This window comes from Engraulis encrasicolus, chromosome 12 (assembly GCF_034702125.1).
Source record: "Engraulis encrasicolus isolate BLACKSEA-1 chromosome 12, IST_EnEncr_1.0, whole genome shotgun sequence".
NCBI lineage: Eukaryota > Metazoa > Chordata > Actinopteri > Clupeiformes > Engraulidae > Engraulis > Engraulis encrasicolus.
Window position 1 is genome coordinate 42,698,326 of NC_085868.1, and position 15,745 is coordinate 42,714,070.

The window sequence follows — 15,745 nt, forward strand, 5'->3', positions numbered from 1 at the left end:
TATTTCATAATTTAGGCTACTGTTTGCTGTTCCTTCACACGCTTGAGTAAATAAATTAAATGAATAATGTATTCGTAGCTTCCATTTCCTCACTATGCATATAGCATGGCTATAGGCAAAAGCTTCACTGTTTGCGTACAGTATCAACCTATCAAACAGGTGCTATAAGAGTTAATGGTATGTTGCTTGAAAGATTAAGCTGGTGGTAGTTGTTACGGTTCCTCAGTGATATTACAGTTTTTCTCGATTGGTTTGGCTAATTTCTTGAAACCGAGATGACATTTCTATAAATTTTTGGTCATTTGGCCAAACATTCTTACACTTCTGCACAACAGTTCGGATAACTAGCAAAATGTCATAAACCTCCCAAAACAGTTCATTCTTGCATCAGCACTAAACCTTCTCCCACATAAATAGTCAGCACCATAAAAAGGGAATATATCCTTCTCAATTGTTTTGCTTCATTTGCATTCATTTAGTCATTCTGTCAAAATAAACTGGATGGTTCAGCATACCAACATGGATCCTCATCACTTGCTCATATCACTCCAAACACGGTTTACCCGTGTGTCAAAACTAAATTCCTTCCACAGAATGTCGTTTGAAAAAATGTCAAGAAATTAGCCAAATTACAGAAGAAACTGTAGTACGGTATACACAGTTGTAAAATTATTTTCTACAAACTAGTAAAGTTACAATGCCATCTGGCCTGTTGAACACCGTCATGAATTTACTGTTTACAGTAGGCCTAATTAAATTCTTAAAATATTATGTCCTTGACTTGTTTGACAATTGTGTAAACTACTTTGCATATGATGACTTACACAATGAAATCATATACAGGATAGTATGACGTTTTGACTGTTGTCCACAATCATCAGATTCTCCAAGGAGAATGAGTTTCAAACAGTGGGTTGTCAAACTGTGGGTGTGGAGACCCCCCCCCCCCCCACACACACACACACACACCCCCATCCCATTGTCTTTATCCTACCATGACGTAAGGCAGTACAGTACAGTGTAGTATGTCACACCTAGATAGATAGATAGATAGATAGATAGATAGATAGATAGATAGATAGATAGATAGATAGATAGATAGATAGATAGATAGATAGATAGATAGATAGATAGATAGATAGATAGATAGATGAGCTTAATGTCAAGCCTATGCATAAGTGGGATCGAGAATTCATTTATTTACATTAACTCCACTTGGTTGTGACAGTAATACATGCCTGCTATAAACGAATGAGAGATTTTACTGAAGACCCATTTTCCTCTTGTTCTGTAAGTTCAAATGGAATGATGAATGGCAGCTTGTGTCAAATTGTATCGAGCAATTCGGGGAAAACAGAGAAGCAGAGAGAGAGAGAGAGAGAGAGAGAAGAGCAGAGAGTTTCACATCCCATCCCTTTCTTGCCATTAAGCACCCATGTTTTATTTTTCTAAAGAATTGGTTTCCCATCAATTATATATTTTTCTTTTTCACATTTTTTATAATCTTATAGTCTATTCTTTTATATTTCTTTTTTGAATTTCCACTCTGTGCTCTACATTAAATAAATTTTGTTTATGCTGTGCAATGATTTCTGGCACAGCTACTGAGGAAATACTGTGGTGCAGTGCGGGTGGGTCTGTGGGGAGTGGGAGGCAGGGAAGCCGACAAAGTGTGGGCAAAGGGGTGAGTTGTCCCGGGCCCAAGGATATGGGAAGCTCATAATTGTGTCCTCATTTACATTGAATGTATTGAGCGGGGGGGCTATTCAGATGACTTTGTCCTGGGCCCAGCCAAAGCTGTCAAGTATGTTCAACTGCAGTGTGCAGGGCGGGGGGCAGGTCTGGATCACATCTCCCTCCTCCCCCCTGAGCACATCTTCCTCCTCCCCCCTGAGCACATCGAGTGCCTCCCCCTTGTCATTCAGCGGCAGCGCTAAGCTTCTACATGGGAAGAAAAATTGCTCTGGAAGTCACTGCACCGTGCAGAGCAGAGACGCAGAGTTTTCACAAATAAAATCGTAGATCTCTCTACTTCACTAATGTATAATGGTTTGGTGAGTGTAGGAAACACGAGCGGGGAGCTTTGAGTGAACCGCGCGATGAACAGCACGCGACCCTGTTTAGTATAATTTATTAATCCCGAGGGAAATTAATATAAGCTATTATTATTATTATTAGCTAATATAAGCTACATGTAGTATTTGTTAACGCATGGGTCTAATTTGAATTAATATTAAGTGTCTCTTCTTAGTATCTTAGTTTGAAGACCAGATATTTGGTGCCAGTTTCTAAAATTCGAAAGATGGGTAGGCTACTACAAGAAAACTAAAGTAGGCAGTAAAACGCCTGTGCAGTGGCGAATTAGGCTACTCCATGTGTGATCCGCTCGAAATTAAACATAGGCCTACCCATCATTGAAAAGCATGAGCACATTCTTCAAAGTCCCTCTTTAGGATTGTGGACTGGACTCTGAGCAGGCCATTGCAGTAGGCCTATCCTTCGTGCATCTGCCCACTTCCAATCTGACACCCTGACACATTTAGCATTAACCTTTTGTTTTTAACCGTCTAACAGCACTTAACATTATCATTAAATCAATGGAACCTAAAACAGTTGCAGAGACCGTTTCAATCTTCTCCTTTACTATGAAAGAGAAAGTAAGGTCAAGGACTAAATGGAAATAAACACTCATGCAATTGGAACGTGGAAAATGAAAATTAAATATATTTAGTAGGCTAAATATATTTAATTAGCACTCCAAACGACGAGACATGATACAAGCTGTGTGCATAGAATACAGCCAACTACGCATTCACTATTATTGATGAATGATTCTATGCCCAGTGTTTAGTAAATGTAGGCCTATTTACTTAACACTCCAAACGACGAGACACGATACAATCTCCCTAGAATACAGGGTAACGCATTCGCTATTGATGGATGATTCTATGTCCAGTGTTTAGTAGGTCTAAATATATTTACTTAACACTTCAAACGACGAGACACGATAACAAGCTGTGTGCATAGAATAAGCCTACTGCATTCGCCAGATAATTTGGGTCCATTTCTCAAATATGGTGCGCTATTATGATTGACGAATGATTCTATGTCCAGTGTTTAGTAGCCTAAATATATTTACTTAACAAACGACGAGACATAATACAAACCACTTCACACCGCAATTAGCCTACATAGGCATTATTATTGTCCAAAGCAGCTATAAGAGTCATCAATGTATGCTGGTGTGCTACACTTGGGCCTACCGCCATCGAATATCCTATTATGATTGATGAATGATTCTATGTCCAGTGTTTAGTAAATACATTTATTTAGCACTCCAAACGACGAGACACGATACAAGCTGTGTGCATAGAATAGTGTAGGCCTAGACTATGCATTCGCCGGAGAAGACATTTGGCGCAAATTCTCAAATAGGGTGACGTCGGGATGGTGTGGGACTGTACAGACTACTATAATAGGAAAAATAGGAGGGGCGAGATCCAAAATGGGAGGGGCGGGATCTCAGAAATCCAGACCTGCCCACTTCTGCAAACTGCAGTTGGATGCTACTCAAAGCTGTCAGCGGTATGTGGGGAGTGGGAGGGGTAAAGAGAGGCAGCAGGAGGCAACATTAAAGGGATGAAAAGTTGAGGGGAGAGCAAGATGGATGAATTGGGTAATAGGAGAGAGTGGGAGTTTGAGATGTCACATGCTGTGTGCATTCCAATATGCAGACTCCAGTCCTAAACTTGTGCTTATGGCCTCGCCCCGCCTCCTGTCCCCGCCTCTGTGGAGAAAACGATACATTTTTCCAGCTGTCAGCCTAGCCACAACAACTTTTGGGGGACTATTAATTCACCATCCCGATTGCAAATGAGAAAATGGCATAAGAATCATGCTTTTGCAAGATATTGAATACTTTTTCTGTCGTCAGTGACGTCATCATATAGGACACAACCAGGAAAGTGAGCAAGGGAGGATGGGAGGCTGCATATTGGAATCCACCCATTGCCTGTTGTTTTGACTGGGGCCACATAGACAGCAGCTCTGACCATCCGAGACTGCCAATGGGTCAACACCTGCCATGCGACCTCCTCTGCTGGTGCTAACACTCACACACGCTTTGAATAAGAATGTAATTGGGAATCATGAATCATTAATTCTGGCCAGACGCACCAAATCGCTCATTGCGCCAATGAGACACAGTGTGCGTGCGTGTGGGTGTGTATGTGTGTGTGTGTTGCATCTCTGTGATCTCCTCCTCAGACCTGATGTCTGGGCAATTACCAATAGGCCTCCATATTACGACATTATCTAATTCATCTGATTTTGTTTAATGTGACAGTAATTATCTAATAGGCTATGTGTTTGCTTGCAGCTTTGGTTGGGGAAAAATGCAGTACTGCTGCATTGCATTTCCGCCTTAGTTGAAAACACATGCTTCAGAATTGACGCAAAGGGTGTGAAGGAAATAGGCCTACCTTACATTTCCACGTATTTTAATTTTTGAATCTTTAGAATGACATTCATTCATGAAGAAGCAATGGGATTCACTTTGTTTGAGGACCATGAATGAAGTAGTGTCAGGTGACACAGGTGAAGGACACAATAGCATATTAATTTGATATAATTGCCTACATTATAATTATGTCAGAAAAAATGGACAAACTGGTGACTATGGTAAGATCCAATTACAATCTTGTCATGATCTGCTTTGTATGAGAATATGGTCCGCATGAAAGCAAAAACATTGTACCAATTACAGAAACTCAAATTACATTTCAGGTAAATAAAATGTGCTGGCTTGTGCATGAAGCATATATTTCACGTCTAAATGCTGTAGGCCTATATGCTTCATGCACAGGTTATGTAGATTACCTAAAATGTAATTTGAGTTTCTCTAATAGATACAATGTTTTTGCTTCTTGTAGCATTGTGGCACGTATGACAAATTTGCTTTGCACGACTACGCCACCTAGGGTGGGGAACTACCTAGGACATTTACCCCAATTACATTCAACCAGGACACAGTCAACAAGGACACAGGTTCGAGACACTCAGGCAGAGATATGTTCACATGGGTTGTCATTTATTCACAGGTGTATGGCATGTTACTTCTGTAGTAGCCCAGAAGGCTGCAAGGAGTTTAACAGTTTGAACACTGCATTCAGTAATTGTCCATCACATTAAACCACATGGAACATAAGTCATATTTCCAGATCAAAACATCACATGGCGTCACACACAACTCATATCATAGGTGTGCACGCACACACACACACACACACACACTTCATGGTCCGTCAGACTGGACGGCCAAGCTGAGGCACAAATGGCGCACAAGGAGGTGGACTGCACAATAACCTGCTATGTGGCTTAAAGTGAGAATGATCAACTAGTGGGTCAGGCTGGAGAGGCTCTCCACTAGCAGCACGGGAAGAGACAGGAAAGATCAGGAAAACACCACAAATTAATTAAACAAAATCCACAAAATTCAAAGTAACACTGCAAAATAATAATCACCAAACGTGTACACAGCAATGGAAGTGTGAGAAGGTCCACCACCCGAAGACTGGCTTGCTATGGGATGCACCTCATACCTGCCCAAAGAGAGAGGAGATACTGAATACAGAGTAATACAATTCCAAATGTTGGTATTTGATTATCAATAAGAAAGAACTGGATGGTACTTATCTTATGATAGCTAGTAGAGAGAGATGACCAGCCACATTATACAGAGAAGGGAGGGCAGCCGCCTCAAGTGCCACACCTGAATGGATCACTTCCACACACTCATACATACACACAAGGTGACAATCTCACAGCTGGTGTCAGCCACCAAACACATAGTAAAAATAAAAAAACAAAAACAACCACAGATTCACAGAAAACATACAGTGGATTACCACTAGAGTCTACCCTACTGGACCACACTACAAGCCTTCTCCACAGTCTTACTCAAGATGGCGGCTCAGGGGAGGTAGATAAACAAAACTCAAAATAACAAACACAACACTGAGCATGAACCGACACAGGACCAGCAGCAACAGAGCAGCAACTCTCCAGCGGCGAGAGGATGTGGGTGCACTAATCACTCCACCTGTAACACAATTTAAACCATTACTAATTGGCAGTGGATATATGTTGAAACAGAGGATTGAAATGAGCACTTACTGCGGGAGATGAAGGGATGATCAACAAGTAACAAGCTCAACGCTCGACATGGCCACTCAGATTAAGCACTAGAAAAGGAGTTAAGCCAATGTTAATGCCCAATACAAAAAGGGGAAATTTTGCGCAAAGAGCACCAACAAGACAGGCTACCTTCAGCAGACTTCAGTGATAAGTCACCCATCTCAGCTAACCCCAGTCTTCACCACTCAACAGGACAATGGGGTGCAACAATCAGCATCAACCACGGAGCGAGCCATCGGCAACGGAGTGGGCTACAAGTAAAACATGGCCACATGAAAATCACTCACTGCAACTGTGCCATAAGCAAACAAACACGTGTGCATGACTTAGCATCTAATGCTTACCTCAGGTTGCAGGGCCCTAACAAACTGAGCCCCAAGCCAACTGGAGCCCTGGTGCAGCGACCACACAGGTGCTTGGCCACAGCACCACAGCAGGAGGAAGAGGGGCGGTGCCTCACTCAGTGTCTACTTATATATCAAATTAAAGGTCCCAGCAGTAATAGGCCAGCCAATCATGGATTACGGACAGAATCACAGGTCAAATTGAGAGGTGGAGTTCAATCTGTTACACTTTCATGCGGAACATACAGTATTCTCATGCATTCTATTTACTCTCAATGGTAGTGGTGCCCCATGTTGGACAAGCACAAACATAATGTTGGAAAAGAAATAAATAAGACATTTAAATGGCATCTTATGACAGTAATCTGGAAGAAAAAAAACTGGGCTTGGAGCCTAGTGGACTTGATGTTTGTCTTCCTTGTTGGTGGAGTATGTTCTCAAATGCCATTGGGCCAGATCGATTGAACCATGATATGTTGANAGATGGGTCATTCCAGCTGGAATCAGCAAATTTCTGAAAAATCTCCCACTCGACCCCCTCGGATTTGCCTGAAAAAAATGTATGTGATAGCTTAAACATCCAATAGATCATATCCACAATATCAGAACTCAGCTCTGGATACTTTTGGCACAAAAAATCTGTAAATAAGTACACCCCCTACGCTTGTTTTAGCGACATTGCATGAGTGACCATGTTCAGACTCAATTATCTCCAGAACTATTTGTGTCAAATTCATTATATTTTCAGGGCTAAGAGTCCCAGACCTGAATATCATATATTACAATTTACAGCACTGTAAGTCAAATCACACCGTAATAATGTGCCTCTACTTTTTGTAGATATCATATGTTCTAGGGTTTCCAAATGTCTGTAAAAACCTCAAAGTTCTACATGTAAGGTTCATCCTTGATAAATGGTCTGATATGTACCATGACTTTCACATCATAGTATATCTAACAAAAGGCTCCAATGGTTGTTGAGATACAGAGGTCCAAAGATGGGAAAAAATTAATTTGCACCAATGTTTGGAGCAATATTTCCAATCTATGACACTAGTTAGGAACTTTCTGTTTGGTGTTTCTGAAAGAGGATGTTTTTTTTAACAACATATAAAAAAATTGGGATGGTGTTTTGCCTCATTCTTTTTATAACGGACTTCAAAATCTCAATTGGCTACAATTACTTGAAGCTATGAGGCCCATGTCACCAACCGACTTGTCACAACTCTCAAATCCATGGCTCTGATGTCACCTTAATAGTGAAAACAAGATGGCTACCCTGTGAATGACAAAGCAAATTCTAGGGAAACCATAACACTTGTCAATGAATTGATTGATGCCACACAGCAAGAATAGCACATTGCACATGGCTTTGATAGACATTAATTATTTTAATTGTAAAATCATAATAATAATCATCATCATCATTTTAGTAGTAGTAGTAGTAGTAGTGGTAGTGATAGCGGTAGTAGTAGTCTTGGAATAAAGTGATGAAATAGGAAAAGATTAAAGAATTGTAGCACTCTTGTTTGCAACAAGGACTCCCATCCTAACTAGTCTTTCAATCAGCACCTGTAACTTTATATTTGCTATGAAGCTTGTGTCTTACTCGTTAAGTTACCAGCTGTATTGCGAAATAACTTAATTCATACTGGCTAGAGATTCCCTCAGACAATTTGGACACCATGGTCCTGGAGTTTTAGTTAAAAGAGCTTGCTTGCATGCAGTATTCAATATCAGGTGAATATTGAAGGCACAGAAATTCATATTGGCACCAGACAACCATGTGGTTCTTGTCACATTGTTGCGATCTAATTCAGCTGCTTGCATCATTATAATATTATACCACTGCAATGTTGACAAGTGGATTGCAGATTAGCAGCACTGATTACAACAATCATGGATTGGATACTTGTAGACAATGTTCATTACTTGTAAAGTTCATCGTCACATTGATCCAGATGAGATGATGGAAGCTGAAAGGAAGCTTTGCAGCATGCAAAAGCGTTCAGATATGGTGGTGGATTGGGGGCGGGGCACAGTTCTACGGTCAGAGTACCTCTGTCGTGGTGACTGTTGGCGGGGGTGGGACTGTTTTATGGTCGCATAGGAAAGTAAAAGTTGATTAGAGATGACACATAGGAGGAGACAGTTTGTAAAGAGGTATCCTGATTGTAGAACTTCCCGCCCCCCATCATCCTCCCCTGACCGAAGTGCCCTGAGCATGGTGGTGGTATCCTTACTGAAATCAATACCTATGTTGTCATTGTCCTTCAAAGTACCAACATCGTTGCACCTGTACAAAGGACAATGACAACAAAGTTTCATTCAAAGTTTCATCCAGGTGTTCCTCATTGAATTGTCAATGATGGATGGTTGCACACAACAATATGAGTGCAGATACCTAGTGCATCATCAATGACAATGGCAAGCTACCTTATAAGTCAACTCATAAGATGCAGCTGGTGATTGAAAGTTAAGTGTGTATAAAATAATTTGTCAAAGGCCAGAGCATGAAAAGTTCCTGACTTGTTTAATACATTTTTTTTTTTTTTTCAAATATTCAATCACCATAAAGGAAGTCAAGGTTGCATCAAGGAAATCATATCAACACCTTGTTTTATTTCCAGAGGTTGTTCTTTTTATGACTTCTCTCAAAATGGTACTTCTCTCAACCATCTTGAATTTATTGCTAACGTAGCGCCAGTGAGAACATGTTGCGTAGTCACTTGATCATCTGGCCGATAGTACACTTAAAAAGATGAGGCCAGAATCCCTGAAAAAAATCAGAAATACTGAGCTGAACAAACAGCTTTGCCTGGGCCCGGGATAAAGTCGTCTGAAGAGACCCCTTCCCAATACATGCAATGTAATGAGTACCCAATCTTGATTCCCCCATGTCCTTGGCCCAGAACAATTCACCACTTCCGCTTCCCTCTGCACTATTTGATCACAGGCTTATGTCACACCGCAATGCGCTTTACGATCATTAAAAGGAATGAGGCAAAACACCATTCTATTTTTTTGCTATGTTGTTAATAAAAATATCCTCTTACAGACACAACAAAAAACAAGTTCACAGCTGGTGTCATACTTTGGAGGTATTGCTCTAAAAAATGGTGGGTTTTTTTTTTCATGACGCCACTTTGGATGGATTTGAGGGATGCATGCCACACTGCATTGAGATTTGAAAAGGCATTATACAAATAAAGGGGCAAAACACCATCCCAATTTTTAGATATGTTGTTAATAAGAATATCCTCTTCGAGAAACAACAAAAAGCAAGTTCACAACCGCCGTCATATATTGGAAATATTGCTCCAAACAATGGTGTATTGTTTCCTTCCCATGATGCTGACTTCCTGGAACTATTTTGGAACTATGCCATTGGCTCTGTGAGCCGCCATCTTTGTGTGAAAATGGAACACAAAAATCAAGGGGATTGGCCACCTTCTTAGGATGGATTTGAGGGTTAAGTCAGAAAAACTGAAATACTGAGCTGAACAAGTATAAAATCACCTATTTGGTATCAGAGATTTTAGGTTTTAGTGTACACTGACTTGGCTATTCATTTTAGGTGTAGTAAACCCATTTTTTTCCTAAGGTAACAGGGCTTCTAAGGTACACCTGCATGTCACACAGGAATGAGTTTTTAAAATTCATTATAAAAATAATGGGGCAAAACACCATCCCAAATTTTAGATATGTTATGAATAATAATATTATCTGTCAGAGACACCAAACAGCAAGTTCACAACTGGTGTCATAGATTGGGAATATTGCTCCAAATAATGGTATAAATTAGTTTTTTGCCCATTTTTGGACCTCTGCATTTCAACAACCATTGGAGCCTTATATTAAATATGATGTAATGTGAAAGTCATGGAACATATCTGACCATGTACCAAGGATGAACCTCGAATGTTGAAATTTGAGGTTTTTATGGACATCTGAAAACCCTTGCAATTTTAATTTCAAAGAAAAGTAGAGGGCCAGCATTAAGGTGTAATTTGACATACAGTGATGCAAATTGTAATGTATGCTTGTCAGGTCTATGACTCTTAGCCCTGAAAAAACAATGGACCCACCACAAATAGTTTTGGAGATAATTAAGTCTGAATATGGTCACTCAGGCAGTGACACCAAATCAGGGGGAGGGGGTGTCCTTATTTACAGATTTTTTGTGGAAAAAGTATGCACAGCTGGAATCTGCAATGGTGGATATGTTCTATTGGATGTTTAAGCCATCACATATATTTTTTTCAAGCAAATCCGAGGGGGTCGAGTGGGGACCATTTGCTGATTCCAGCTGGAATGACCCAGATATGCAAGATTTTTATCAATCTGTCACAGCATCCTGTCCATTCATGTTTCAATATTTCACACCAGTGAAGGTGCATAGCCCATCTTGCACATGTACCATTTGTCATCAGTGTTGCCAGATTGGGTGGTTTCGCGCCTAATCGGTGTGCTTAGGATGGCCATCTGCGGGTAAAAATGGCATTTCGCAGAAAAAACGCCCAATCTCTGGCCACAGAAATCAATATAATAGGGCGGAATTAAGTGCTTCTAGTCAGGTTTTGAGCATTTTTCAGCCTCATCTGGCAACCCTGTTTGTCATTACAATGTGACCCTGACAGGAGGCAGAAGCTGTTAATCAAATCATTTGTTTTTCTCACTTTCTCTGCAGCACAACCATTTACCACTACCACTACCACACCCCCACCTCACGTCCCCTCTCTTCTCTCCATTTCTCCCTGATCATGACCAGGGCTGGCCTGGGACAAAATATCAGGCCGGGCATTTTCAACCAAGACTGGTCCGCCAGGCAATGAGAGAGTGTATGAAGCATATGGCAACATTTTGGTCATCTGTTACAGGCTATTTTGGCCACAATAGCCTAAATGAATATGTAAATCTGACTCAGAGAGGTCTGCTGTAGCGGCATGAGGAATGATAATGACACTGAGGGGAGGACCAGGCTGAAAGCATCAACAGGCCACCGGGCAAATGCCCTGTATGCCCTATGGCCAATCCAGACATGCTCATGACTTCTCATCTTTGGTGATGGTGGTTGGTGAGAGGCGGTGATTTCGATCTCATCTCGCAGCCAGGTGTCTGTAACTTGTCACTCAAATTGTGTCATTGGGGAAATCCAGGTTAGTAATGGCCCCATGCTGATTGCCTTGCTCTGTCCGCATCCACCAACCCAACCCACAAGCATGACTTGATGGATCAAGATTTCTTCGAGAGCACACCAGGAACAGCTGCACAAGGGTGAACTCCTCATTCTATTCGCTCAGGGCTGGATTGGCCATCTGATCTGGCATACCAGGAATTTCCCGGTGTGCCCCTATTTTCAGAAATGTTTTACAATGTCTTAAAATGTTTTACATTTCTGAAAACAGGGGCCCACGAGGGTGCGGGGCCCACCAGTGAGTCAGTTCTACGCTGCTAATTATGAGGGGCCCTTTTAAGCCAAAAGTGTCCGGGCCCTATTTCTCCCCCAGTCCAGCCCATTCACCTGCCTGACTTGCCTCCTGGATTGAAGATGCTGTAGTCTCATTCATCTGTGTTGATTACTTGTAGATTTGAAGAAAAGGAGGAACTATGCAGTTGAAAATATAAAAAAGCCACAGAATAAAAAACATTTTAAGCACTTTCATTTAAACCATTTCAAAACACTGTATCCACAAAAATTCTGTCACTCTATGCGTTTACATGAGACACTTAAGTCTGATTTAACTCACTTTAAATCTAATTAAAACGTAATTCCGCTCTAAAAATATCATGTAAACACTTACCGAACAGGATTTAAGTTCATTCTGATTTAAACTTAAGTCCGATTAAAGTAGGTGGTTTATTCCTCTTTTAAATCCGATTAAACACGCTCCTCTGTCATGTAACCTTTTATTCAGAATTACAATAAATCCAGTTGTTCCACGCATGCTCGTTGGCCACACGATGGCGCCAAGACCCCGTGCTCTAGTGAGAAAAAAAATGGCGGCACTTCCTGTTGATTTTCACATGAAAGTTTTGCTTAATTTAAAGTCCGTAAGCAACTAGAAATGTTGTGGCTTCCATATATTGATGTAAAAGTGCCCCACGAAGTAATGAAGCACAACAAAGTTACTCCACATCACCCTTTGACCACTCGTTTTTCTTATAGGTGGGTAAGCTAACTAGCATTTTGAAAGAACCAGACAATAGGGGGTGTCCCTATAGCTTTTAGTCTGACTGAAGGCATTCATTTTTCGGGCAGAAGGTTAGCACCTGTCCTGGTAGTCATGAAGGTTTAGCGACCACGCCCCCACGCCTTATTTGGCTCGCTCAGCACGTGCGTCCTCAGTCCAATCGCAATGCTTTCTGTTCCCCAGACGTTTAATCAGATTTAAGTGAAAGTGCCATGGGTATACGTCGCGAAATAACTCTTAATCCGATCTACTTAAATCCGATATATTCAATCTGACTCAAAAACATCATGAAAACGTAGCCATTTTGACCTCGGTTTTGTCACACTTCACCAGAAGATTTCTCTTCAAAGAAATGAAGATCCATTCAGAATATATTAATAAAATATGTAAAACTTCAATCACAGTGGGAATGGTACGATACATTATGTTGTGACTTGTGACAAACTCAATTTACTTCCAATGTACCTGATTACCATTAGCATCTATGGAAAGGCATGGACAAGCGCAGATTTGGATTTGCCGGTTTGACTCCCGACCCACCAGGTTGGTGGGGTAATTAAGCAGTGTTCTTCCCCGTCCTCCACCATGACTGAGGTACCCTGTGTATGGTACCTTCCCGCCGCACTGCTCCCTTGGTGCGCCATTGAGGGCTGCCCCCTTGCAGGGGTGAGGCATAAATGCAATTTCATTGTTTGCAGTGTTCACTTGTGTGTTGTGGAATGCTATGTCACAATGACAATGGGAGTTGGAGTTTCCCAATGGGGCTTTTTTTTGCCCTCAATATGCCAAGGTGGCACCGCCCTTATACATCTCTTGCGCTCAATCAACAAATCACAATCACTGTACTTAGCATGCCATACATAAAATATAAGCGCATCATGATGTTTTGGGCAGATATTATACTGCCCTCCTTCTGTAAAAGATATTGAGGCTCAATAAAACACACAAACATACTCTGCCAGAACGTTTATGCCGGCAAGTTCAAAACTGAAAGCATTTATGATCTTTAATACAGCAAAATTTCCCTACCAAATGGTACGAGAAATTGGAATAATAAAATGGATAAATGGCAAAATATAGTGCCATAGCAGGGTTCCCGTTTCTGGTAGGTAAAGAGGTCCCGACCTTTACCTAGTTCTATGCAACTATGCTAGCAGTCCTAGCTATTCAGGGTCATAGGAGATGGGGGTCACTAACCCATGTATGGTAATGCTTTTTGTGTGGTTACATACGTACGTCCTTGCCTGATTGCATGACAAAGCAACTGGTAAATGATGTCGTTGATCTAATTCTTATAGACTTGATAGTCAAACTGTCTGTCCTACTTGTTATTCCACCTACTGTCAGCTAATGTTGTATAATAGCTGTATTTTCCTGAGGTTATGATGGAATATATTACCGGATGGAACTGGAATTCCCATGGTGTGTGCCATGGGTCTGTGCTTTAGGGCTTTCAGTATTCAGATAATACAGACATGACAGTTTTTAAAAAGTGTATGCAGCTGCTATGGCTACTACTGTCTCCTGAGACTGCTATGGATATGTCTAATTGATGCACGCATTTCCTCTTGCATATACAGACAGCGAAAATTGGAAGTTCTGGAACGGCCGGCCCGACCTAAACACCTTCTCAAATGTTTTAACCGAGGGAATAGACTTGAAATTCAAATGAAAACACAGAGTAAAGAGTGCCACCAGCTATTCCCCATGCTAAGGTAATAGCTTTACATCTCCAACAACATTTGATTCCATTGGCCTTCATTTAACCCTTTTTTGTTACATAGAAGGTGTTTGGGTCATATAGAGAAATAATTTAAAAAGGAAAAATTCTTACCTCATATTCACCCTCATGTTCCCTTCATCATGCTTGTGAATTTATGTGTAGATTTTCTGATAGGCCTACAGCTCGACACAGCGTGACTCGGCCGACACTTTTTGCTTTTCGAATAGGCACAACACGGCTCAATCATAAAGCAAAAAGTGGCGTCGGAGTCGCGCTTTGTCGAGCTGTAGGCCTACCACAAAACCGGCAGTGGAAAATAGGCAATAAACGGTTCCCATGTCCCAAAGGAGTGATCCAGAGAAGGGCTTCCTTCTCTGGAGTGCTGTGTCCCCTCATGCAGGCTGAGGGAGGCAGACGGGCAGGGACCACTTTCAGAGGGGCCTGCTGTAGGCTGATGGAGCAGGACGGGCAGGGACCACTCTCAGAGGGGCCTGCTGTAGGCTGATGGAGCAGGACGGGTAGGGACCACTCTCAGAGGGGCCTGCTGTAGGCTGAAGATAATGGACCATGTCTTGGCTGCCCTCCACCTCCTCCACCCATTGTGTTTGCACTCACCGCACTGTTCTGTTCTCTCTCTCCCTCTGTGTCTCTGTCTCTCTCTTCCCTTCTGTTTCTCTCCCCTTCTGTTCCTCAACTTGAGCCAGTGAAGATCTCTTGCTTGCTCTCCTTCTCCCTCTCTCTCAATCCTTCTCTCCCCCCCCCCTCTCTCTCTCTCTCTCTCTCACTCTCTCTCTCCCTCCTCTGTCTGTCTTTATTCTTCAACTTGAGCCAGTGAAGATCTCACCTCAGGGGAAAGTTTGGTGGGGAAGTCCTGCTCTGGGGGATTCGTGGGTGCTAACATCACTGATGCGCATTAATCTCTCGCTCTCATTCTTTTCTCTTTCTCTCGCTCTTTCTCCCTCGTCCTCAGACCTACTACACAGAGGACGAATTGCAGCAGACCTCTTTTACACTATTGCCTTTTTTGTTCAACTTCACCAGATTGTGTAGCAGACAGTGTTCCTTTTCTCTATCCCAGTGATTCTCAAAGAGCGGTCCGGGGACAAGCTAGCAGTAGGCTCCAAAAACTAAATATAGCTGAAGTCTGATTTTCACCACAATAAGACAGGCTTGTAAGTGTGATCGTGATCGATAAGTGATAAGTGATAAGTGATAAGTGATAAGTGATCGATCTGTATCGAAATTAGCAGTGTCAAATTGGCACCCATCAACTGTCAATTTAGTTGACA

General features: G+C 41.7%; 1 long non-coding RNA gene across 2 annotated transcripts; it reads right to left on the reverse strand.

The window, feature by feature from the left end:
• Window positions 1-5,271: 5,271 nt before the first annotated feature.
• On the reverse strand, window positions 5,272-6,708 carry LOC134460291 (uncharacterized). 2 transcript variants are annotated; one of them, XR_010037046.1, is made up of 4 exons: window positions 6,540-6,708; window positions 6,325-6,446; window positions 6,175-6,242; window positions 5,272-6,100 (listed from the first exon to the last, which is right to left on the reverse strand). It is a non-coding gene; the product is annotated as an uncharacterized LOC134460291 (long non-coding RNA). The 2 variants fall into 2 exon arrangements; XR_010037045.1 differs by having other exon boundaries at window positions 5,272-6,242.
• Window positions 6,709-15,745: the final 9,037 nt, after the last annotated feature.